Source organism: Typopeltis vanoorti, chromosome 6, assembly GCF_054136105.1.
Source record: "Typopeltis vanoorti isolate ZY-2024b chromosome 6, IOZ_Tvanoo_1.0, whole genome shotgun sequence".
Classification (NCBI taxonomy): Eukaryota; Metazoa; Arthropoda; class Arachnida; order Uropygi; family Thelyphonidae; genus Typopeltis; species Typopeltis vanoorti.
Genome location: NC_143554.1, coordinates 79,162,529 through 79,173,960, shown reverse-complemented (window position 1 = coordinate 79,173,960; position 11,432 = coordinate 79,162,529).

Sequence of the window (11,432 nt, the reverse complement as noted above, 5' to 3'; positions counted from 1 at the left end):
AATGACTCCCTTCCAAGAAAGATGGAACTACTAATCGGTTTTTTAAAATTTTATTTGTTTCGCAAGGTTAGGAAACGGTATTATAAGAATGATTCTATAACCAAAATGTGCAAAAAATAGCAACAATATAACCAAATATAAACAATATAACCAAAATGCGCAAAAAATAGCAACAATATAACATTAATTTACGTTATGCAGTTGAATAAGTAGGTGCTGCTACTTACCAAGTAACTCTGCTATTAAAGCAGCATGCCTTGAAAAACTTGGAAAGGGAGAACAATACGGTGTAACGCCCTGGATTGTTATTACAGATAAGGAATTTACGGAATAATAAGAAGAAACGGTACTTAGTGAACAGCATAATATCCCCGAAACACACAGTCCAACAAGACCAGGATGCGCACTGAATCTTTCCGTAATGAAGTAAGGCAATTGCTGTAATAACTTAATATTTTAAATTAAAATGTTAATTAAATTAAGGGGATATTAGATCCCGCATTGTTTTAAAACCGAATAAAAAACTCAAAGATTGGAATCAGAGAGTTTCATGCCGAACATAGTATAAAAAATAATAAAATTATCGGCGAATTAGCGTGAGCTAAATGCAAGTAGTCCTAGAATATAGTACAAACACGGGCAACTCGTTGCAAAGGTGATGAAGTTCTGATCGCTATTCTTGGTATTTTCCATAATGTAAAAACACATTTCCTAGGAAATGTATGCTATTATTACATTATGGTGGGAAGTCACTACCCAGACCGGTTTCAGCGTTTATTGAGGCTTCATCAGTGAGTAGCTAGACCAAATTAAAACAATGTGGGATCTAATATCCCCTTAATTTAATTAATGTTTATATTGCCGAAATGAAGCCTATTGGCTCTTTATATTTAAGTAAACTGTTAATTTTAAAATAAAGATTTAATTATTAACCAGGATAAAAATTATTCTCGCCTTTTTATCAAACATAAGGGATGTAAAACCGATCCATGAGCATTACAATCTCTGAATGAACAAAGGAAACCCATATTTTTACTTCACCTCACCAATCCTTGTTCCCATTTATTGTATTGCTATCTTTTTGATTTCGAACATACATGTGTTGATAATCCAAATAGCCTTTAAAGTGCTTACGTTGTCAGTCCTTGTTACGGGATCATCCAATATCCCAGTCAAAACACACGTACACTATCTACCAATATTGGACCGGACACGTTTTCAATTTATACTTGAAATCACCATCTAATATGTCTAACTTTGGCTTTGATCATCTCCTGCACCCTTTGAAGATGATGAGGTTACATCAATTCGTCCCACAGGTGATCGATGAGGTTGAGGTCAGAATTCTGCGAAGGCCAGGACAGTGTTGTTAAAACCCATCTCTTAATACCATTCCATTACAGCAGTAGCTTTGTGGCATCATTTATTTAGTAACAGGGATTCGTTCCATAAAATCTCCACAGTATAGACAGCACCTGATTATCGAGAATATCAAGGTACTGAACTGCTTTCTTGGAACTACGGAGAACGACCAGTAGTTCCACTTCAAACCAGCTGAATGCAACCCACACATTTACTCATTCACCACCAAACTTTATTCTCAGTACAACGCAATGTGGTAACAAGCGTTCACTAGTTTGTCTCCACACTCACACTCTACCATTAGACTGGAACAGATGAACCGTAATGCATCGCTCCGGAGTATTGTTTTCCACCGGTCAATTGTCCAGTTCACACGCTCTTTGCACCAGGCCCAGACGAGCCTCCAATGTAGGAAAAACCGCACGTGCGTGGAATATTATACACACCTGGATATTTATAAAATGGAACACTGTCCTTTGGATATCTTAGAACCTGTCTGATGCTAGTAGTTGGTTTAAATATAATTCTGATGTTATAGACTTTTAAGAATCTCGCAATTTTGGTAGAAATTGAACCCATAAAGGGGATGACTTTTGTTGAAATTTGCTGGGAGACTGTTCTTTCTTGTTGGTTATCTTTGTATAGAGATTTGTTGATGCTGTTTCGAGGATAACCATTTTGCTATAGTGTTATAGCGATTTGGGACAGTTCTGTCTGAACTACTTCATCGTCAGTGATAAAGTTTCTGACTCGATTTCTCAACATGTGGATGATGCTCTGTTTATGTGACCGATGATGGTTTGAAGAGTAACGTAGGTATCGTCCAGTGTCCATAGGTATTTTGTAAATGGACAGTTTGAAATTGTTACCTTGTCTTTTAACTAGTGTCCAAGAAGTGTAGTTATTCGTTGTCTACTTCTAGAGTAAATTTGATTTTATTTTGGAGTGATTTTATTTTATTTTCTACTGGTACATTCGTGAATACGGATACTACGTCTAGACTGGCCATTATGTCTCTTTGTGTTATCTTCACGTTTGGAGAATGATTCTGTTTGTCTGATTTTCCCTTAAGTAAGTTAGCTAGGTGTTTAGCCAATAGGTAAGTACAGACAGAACTGTCCCAAATCGCTATAACACTATCGCAAAATGTTTATCCTTGAAACATCATCAACAAATTTCTATACAAAGATAACCAACAAGAAAGAACAGTCTCCCAGCAAATTTCAACAACAGTCATCCCCTTTATGGGTTCAATTTCCACCACAATTGCGAGATTGTTAAAAGCCCATAACATCAGGGTTGTATTTAAACCAACTACTAGCATCCGACAGGTTCTAAGATCTCATAAGGACATGTTTCATTTTTATAAATATCCAGGTGTGTATAATATTCCATGCACGTGCGGTCTTTCCTATATTGGACAAACTTCGAGAAGCCTGTAAATAAGACAGAAAGAACTTGTTGGAGATGTAAATCACAATAGAACGATCACCTCTGGTTTAGCACATAACTTTTCAACATCGACCCACACTATAGACTGGGATAACAACTCTATGCCCTACGTAGATAATGATTACAGACATCGATTATTTAAAGAAGCAGCAGTAGTGCTACGTACAGGCAGCAACCTAAACAATAATCAAGGGGCCATACTGAACGGTACTTGGAAAAATCTAATTAATTCTCTCAATCCAACAGAACTACAGTACGCGAATAATCATATTACGCGTTTGCATGTAACGCGTGTTCATGATACTTAGTAGAAAGTCACAATTCATACAGACATATCACGCGAAAGTGTTAGCGTAGCTACCTAACAGGTACTAATTTTTTTTTTTTTTGTATTCTTAAACCTTTTTTGCATTTATCATTTTTTTGTACTGTGCAAGCCTTGAGAAAGCTAGTCAATTACTCGCGAAACCATTAGGCTATATGGTACTAACACACGTACGAATTAAATATCTATGATCAGTTTATCAATAATTGTTATATTTGTTAATATTTTAGTACCAAAAACATGTATAACTTAAATACTGTTGTATTGTTTTGTTCAATGCATGTAGATTTTTCTGTAATTGGTCTTAATTTTCAGCCAAAGATAACTAGGCCGTCACTTATACTGATGTCTCGATCAACTGACTCATGTCTTGCCGCAAGAAATATGATCTGATGCAATGGTTTACATTTAATACCAGTTCATGAATAAAGGCTGGTTAATTTTTTATTTCCGATTTTAATTCCTATGATTTTGTTTTTCCTGCACTCTCTTGAAAAATGTTTACACACACACACACACACACACACACACACACACACACACACACACACACACACACACACACACACACACACACACACACACACACACACACACACACATATATATATATATATATATATATATAATCAACTTCCTTGAATGAGACCCCTATTTGTTTTAATTTTTTCGATGGTTTCTTTATTAATTTTAATTTTAATAATATAGCTTTAATATAGCTTTATTCCATTATATTTGTTATTGCTTTTGTGGTTTGAGGTGGAGCTTTCAATTCACACAAGAATATTAATAAATTTTGTTCCGTTGATTTGATCGTATGCTTTCTCATAATCCAGGAAGGTCATATATGTTGGCAGGTTAACTTCTATTCTTTTTTCTCTAATTTTTTTGAGTATAAATGTGGGATCTGTGCAGATCTTCCACTCCTAAAGCCGCATTGTTCTTCTCCAATATTTTTTTTGAACTCAATAATTTCCTGTTGTTAATTTACTTTTAATTATATCTAGGTATATTTTATAGCATGTATTTAACAAGGATATTTCTTTGCATTCTCGGCAAACCTTTCTGTTTCCTTTATTGAATATGTTTGTGACTATTTCTGTCTTCCATTCTTCTGGGATGTTTCCTAACTGTTTTATTTCAATTTGATTATTATTGTTTAAAAGCCGGGTGTAGAGGATCGGTCAATTTGTTTGGAGAGGGGCCTTCTAACTGTAGATTACCCTTTGTTTCTTGAGTAATTTTTTAATGAGTTAATAGCGCTTTAGTTGAGGTCCATTTATGTCATGCTCTAATCTTGATACAAATGTTTTCCAGTCTAGTCTTCTGATTATCTTGTTTTTTTTTTCTTGTTATTGCTTTTATTCTTTTATATTCTATTTCATTTCCTATGGTTATGTGGATTAACCATTTAAGGCACGTTTCTTTTTTCTTTCTTATTAAAGTTTAATTTTTTGGGTTCCAGTTTCTGAATCCTATCCTTTTTCTTCGCAGTTCTGTTCCTATGGTTTCATATGCTACTTGTTTTAGTATTTGCTAGATGTTTTGCCATTCATTTTCTATATCTGTATCTTCGTTTATTTTCTTTTCTGATTTGTAAGTCTTCTTTGATATAGTTCTCTGATAACAGTTTGCTGTAACAGTTCTCTATTAAATTGCTTCAGCTTTTGTTTTTGTGTTCTTGTATTCTTTCTATTTCTCTGGTTCGAGATGTTAATAGTACTGGTTAATAAATAAGGATCTGAGTCAATATTGCACTCTCTGTATACTCTGCAATTTCTTATCATCTTCTTTAGTTTTTCACACACTATTATATAGTCAATTATGCTTTTATATACTCTGGCTTCCCATGTGTATTTTTTAAGATCTCAAAGAAGCTGTTGGTTTTTTTTTCAAACTCTTATAGGCCACAAATTTTCTGAGTTCTCTTCCATTATTATTTATGGTGTTTTCTACTGGATTAACTATTAAATCTTTAAATGTATCTGATCCATTTCCAGAATTGAAATCTCCTGCAATGATTAAGTAATCTTGTTTATCTGTGTTCTGAATTAAGGTTTGGAGGTGTTTATAGAATTCTTCTGTTTCAGAAGGATTCTATAAAAATTCTATTAAAAGAATAATAACGTCTAGCCATTATTATTCTTTCAGATACCCAGTTACATGATTCAATTTTGTTTTTCCATTTATTACTGATCGTGATGGCTATATTTGCAGCTACTCATTTTTCGTTGGGTATTCAACTATATATTAAAGTGTGGTCCAGAAGTTCTGTAGAGCCTTTTGATTTTTTTTTCTTTGTTTCTGATAGTAATGCTATTGCTATTTTCATTTCTGGTAGGGATTTTTGTATTCTTCGATCTTGTGATTGATGCGTCTTATGTTTACTCAACTTTATAAAAAGAGAAAATTTCCTTTTATAAGGAAACTTGTGAGCGCCATTCTTTAACATTATTTGTCTATTCTAGTGCTATATAACAATTTAGAAATCTTAAATCTTCCCAACATAATTATTATTGCATTTGAGTGTTGGTACATCATAAACTTCATTAAAACATTTAGTCTATCCAGGACTGAACAATTCTTTGCAGATAACCCATCTCTCAGATTCCTTCTGGTCACCTTCTCTGCGTTATGTCTTTCCATAAAAGTAGTTTCATGTCGTTAGCTTGCAGCTTTAGAATCTCCTGCTTTCCTATAAACATGTAAAAACACGAGTAGATATTTTTCAATATCACAAAAAAGACATCAAAGATCATAAAGCTGTCTTCCCACACATAACTTTCCAGAAAGAGAATAGTGAATAATTCCAATATAAATAAACTAGGATATGCCGTTACATTAGAAAAAATTATCTCGCTGTCAGCGAGATAATTTTTTCTAATGTGACGTGAATATATAGCTATCTGAGGATCGCCTACGAAATAGTTAAAGTAGCATTTCAGTACCGACAGATTATGCTTTCCAAAATCAGGAATTTACATGTTTGCCATCTAAATTTCATTTGTTTAATGAAGGAAAAAATGCTTTTCATTTATATCCAGAAGTTGCAAATACTCAACTCTTTTACTCTTATGTCTCGCAGAAAGAAATATAATCTGATGAAATAGTTTACATTTAATACTAATTGTCCAATTACAATTAGCAAAGTTATCGGTAAGTATCGGAGCCTACTTATTCAAATGTCTAACGTGAATTAATGTATGATTATTGCTTTTTTTTTGCAGAGGAGATATACGATTTTTCATAATATTTGGTAACTTTGTAAACCAAACAAGATTTTAAAGGACATATTAATCGTTCTCCTTACTTTGAAGGATTAATTATAAGGTATCTTATTTCGATAGCGTCGGAAGGGATCATTCGATTACAACAACTGACTATTGATGCTTGTGTGTCCTGAAGAAGCCATAATTATTTGTCTTCTCAAGAAAATGTTTCAAGGAACAGAACGGAAGAAGAAATCGTTATTTCACTGTTAGATGATAATTAATCCATAACTGGGATTTAGTACAGAGTTTAACATTTATTGATATTCATATGGCATATAAGGATACTTCAAAGAGAAAAGCAAGTCATTGTTTTGAGAGCATATTCAATAGCTCTTCCTGAAAGTAATGTTAATTTGAAAAGAGAACCGTTACCTGAATGTAGATTCGAACAACAAAAGGAACTAAAATGGTTTTCTCAACAAGCTACGCTGCGTGTAAACAAAACATATGGACAATTACATTGACAATTACAATTTTAAAAAAATCACGAAAACATATAATTAGAATAAAATATATATTTTTTTAAAGTTAGGTGTGTTAGATTAGGTTTTTTAAAAAATCTTAAATAAGGGAAAGTATTTTAAGAAATAGGAAGCAGGTATTCAGTAGGAAAGTGCTAATTGTCTCTGTCTGCACATGGTATTCATTGAAAGTTTCAAAAATAGTAAAATATAAATTATACTAAAACTAAATTTGCTTTTAGTATTATCATTGCATTAAGGAGTACTTTAGTGTGTTCTGATGTAAAATTTCTTTAAATAGTAAACCTATGCAAGAAAACTTACTGCGTTAAATCACCCACAAACAAAAATTTAAAACAAAATCAGTAGATAATATATTTGCTTTTTGAGAAAATATTTTAATACTTTTCAAATACAGGGGACGGACCAAATAATGAAAATACTAATATATTTATGAATATAATGTCTCTCTCGGATACATTGAGAAAAAAAATTGTTCTTGTTCTGTTTTGATTACACTCTGTAGTTCCCATGCAAGTGCAGTGATTGTACTGAATCATCCGGTGCTTCATAAATCAATATTCATGTTAGAGCTGCAATTGATAAACCTGTGATTACTGAAAGGAATGCCATGTTTAGCAATTGCAGCTCTAACATGAATATTGATTTATGAAGCACCGGATTCAAACTTGGACATTAGAAAATTTGAAAGGTATCGTATGGTCGATCTTCAGCTATTTCCTACATCAGGACGTGTTACCTTTGGAAAACACGCAAGGCCTACAATATGGAATGCGTGGTTCCAATCGTATTCTCTTGTCCCATTATTACTCTTCATGGCAGAATTACTGCAAGCGATTACTTGGATGTTGCTATTAATCAAATATATATTCTTAAAACACCTTGATGATGTTCATCAAAAAGAATGGTACAATATTCCACTAGAAACTATTTAAATCTTATTTTAATAGTTTTTGGTTTTCGATCCAATCGAAGAAGAATTCAGGCTGTTCTGGAGGCAAAAATGTAATCCAACACAACCGTAATAAAGAAATGTATCTATAACAACATTTTGCATTATTTTGTCAAGCCGCTGTACGTGGTAAATCACATACCACTACAGCAGCAGCAAATAAATAGACACGCAGCTAACAAAAATAACCTTATGCACTGTTGGGTGTTTAAAGTTTGTAGTACTGTTTAAGAAATAATTTTCACATATCGTTTGCCATTCGACATTTAGAAATAAATTAGTGGTTATGGTAATCTTAAGTTGTAATGTTGAATTTTATTTTCCAATACAAACACTGGCATTAGTGCAAATGAGTTCAAGTGGAATAAAGTAGGTAAACACATAATTTATAGATAAATATTTTACCTCATTAATTGTGTAGGTAATCACTCTGTAGGATGTTGGTAAAATGAGAAAAATCCCTATTACTACTCCAAACTGTATAGAATAATGAAAGAATAAGATTTCGGTGCCAAATCTGTACACCTCTCCAGGAACACCAATCACTGTTGTTCCGGACATGAAGGTCGCCATGATGGAGGCTGCTATAGGAAAAATTCCACTTCTTCCACCTAATAAAACTTCCTGTGTGTTTTGTTTCGATTTATTCTCCTCATTCTGGCAGCAAATCCAATGGCAATTGAGATTATTAATGTTTGGCTTATGACTAGATAATCTGTAATTCCTAAAGAAGATTTCGCTTCCATCTTTGTCTGCAAAACAACATAAAGAGGAGACCTTTAAACATTATAATATTTGAATTACTGTTTTTAGTTTTTTTAATTTATTTCTTACTTCTTTATTATTCATTTTTATCTTTAAAGGATTCTGTAAGGTATGGACACCATAGACGGGTCACCTAAAATCAAAATTTATTCAAGCCTTTTTGCCAACAAATATCAATATTTCTTTGAAAGCACTTAGTTGTCGAAAATCTGCCTGGAATGGCTTTGATGCTGTACAATCAAATGGAAAAGATATTAGATCTTAACATATACTCTCTTGCGATCTTGAAAGTATTTACTAAATAAACAAAAGACAAAAAAAATAAATAAAAGATAAGAAAGGGGAATTGAAACAAAATAGTATAGGTGTTATTTCTGGAAATATTTCCATGTTACTCCTCTAAATAAATATTAATTTTATAGCTATTTTTGCCTATTTTTAAGGGTACCCGTTTTTATAATATCGCTGGCTTTTTACTCAATGTTTAAGGCATTACTAATGTATTAAAGACAGATACATGAAGAATCTATGGGAAGAATAATTTTGGGCATACCTTTGTAGGATGTTGTCATGTTCTCTTATTCAGCAATGTCTGGCATATGGCAATATACATTTGTACTACTGCTGAAGTATGACTGAAAGGAAGGGAGGGAGGGGTGGGGTTTGGAAATGTGTAGCTGCAGAGATGGGGGTTGCGGGTGAGGCAAGAATTATGCGAACTTTAAAACTCGGGTTTTAAGGTGGGATGAGAATTCTTTGGAAAGAAGGTGAAAAATAGAAAACATTTTTGGGAAAGGAGGATAGAACATAAGGGAACAAGATTAGGAGTGGGAGTTCCACTTTTATCCCTAAACCCCCTAATCTTCTAAACAAAAATAGGTAAAAATAGCCAAAACATTAATAAAAGAATCTTGGATTCTGAAACTGCTTAACCCAGAAGTGGTTAATCCGGAAAATATCATAATCAAAAACGCTTGCAATCGTTATAATCTACTCTTTTTGTAAATAAGGTATACCAACGAAGGGTTTTCTGTAAAATAGAGAATCATACGACGTTTAGGCTTCAGTTGCAAAGAATTTTGGAAAAATGAAAAACTTAAAAGCTTGAAGCTGATATTTTTCTGAGCAATTAAAAGAAATATAGCAGATATTGCAGATATATAAAATGGAAATTACAATTACGCACCACCCTATAAGCAAAAAATGTAGCCCTCGTAGCATTCTTAGCGGCATTCATTCTCAGCTTTCAAGGATTCCCTCTCCCTGTTGTCCTTTTCCGATCATCCATAAATTGAAAAACTCCATCAATTGAAATCATGTATGACCCTTTCAGCAGTTTGTAAGTCTCAATCATATCACTCTCTTTCTCCTGTTTGCTAGTGGCTGTCGTCTACAAATTCTCAATCTCTCTTCATAATCAGTATTCCACAATCCTGATATCATGTTTAACACTCTCCTTTGTACTCTCTCCAATATATCAGAATCACAACGGAAACCAGGAGACCACTCCTACGCATATAGTCCAAGTGAGGTATTATCAAGGTCTTGTGAAGAAGCAGAATGACATCCTTATCTTTACATGTTTCAGCATTGCAATTATCTTTTGAATTGTATTTGTAATATTTGCTGCATGGTCTATGAACCTTCAACTTCCTATTTACTAACTCTCCAAGATCTCTAGCCTTATCAGTTTCTTCTAGCATAATCCCACCAATATAATACGTCATGGGATATCTAATTATGCCAAAGAATAGGACTTTATATTTAGTGACATTGAACTGACATCCATTTTCCCATGCCCACTATTCCAGACTATTCAAATCATTCTGAAAGAACTGAATATCAGCAGCATTCTTGATTACCCTACCTACCTATCTTTGCATCATCAGAAAATAGCTGTATCCTTTGTCAAATCCTTCCCAATATAATTAATGTATAGACTGAATAACAGTGGACCAAGCACTGATCCTTGTGGTACAGCACTGGTTACCTTAAATCTTACAGACCCACATCCACTATATACTATTTTTGATATCTGTCAGACAGTCAGCCTCTTATCCATGTTAAATGTATACCCCAAATCCATTTTCTCCAATTTATGCAGTCAGCCATGCTATGTTCTATAAAAAGCCTTAGCAAAATTCAAAAGTATCATGGTGTATCCATTCTCCTTGTCTAATTCAATGGTAACATTGTTATAGAATGTGAACAAGTTGCTAAAACGTGTCTTATTCTTAGTAAATCCATGTTGCTCATTCCAAAGTAGAGATTAACTGTCAATCCATTTCTAAATGCGCGCCCAAAACAATTTTTCCAAAATCTTCACCACCACTCATGAGGTACTAATTGGCCATTAGTTGGACACATTGGTCTGTACACCACCCTTGTGCAATGGAATTTCCATACATTCTTTCCATTTCTACGGAATTTTCCCAGTTCTGAGATTTATATTAAACAGCTTGGTCAAAGGAATAGCCATTTTAGTTGAACAATCGTTTAGCACACATTAAACCCAGAATTCCCGATGCTGCTATGGATTACAGACTAGAATACAGTTATTCGTTTTAAGGTTATATTGAAATAATATAATCAACAATCAACATAGGAATAAGCACAAAAGTTAATACTGAATTAGATATTATGTAATTCCGATTCTTTTATGTTCAGATATAATGAGCCCGCCAATGTCCTAACATTAAGGAAATTAGTTTGGCAATTGTCTTCTAAGCACGAGAATATCGGAAGGGTACAAGATGGTTAATATTTCCGAATTCGTTGAGCTTTAAACACAACTGCAAGAATAATTGTCTGAACTTGCTGAC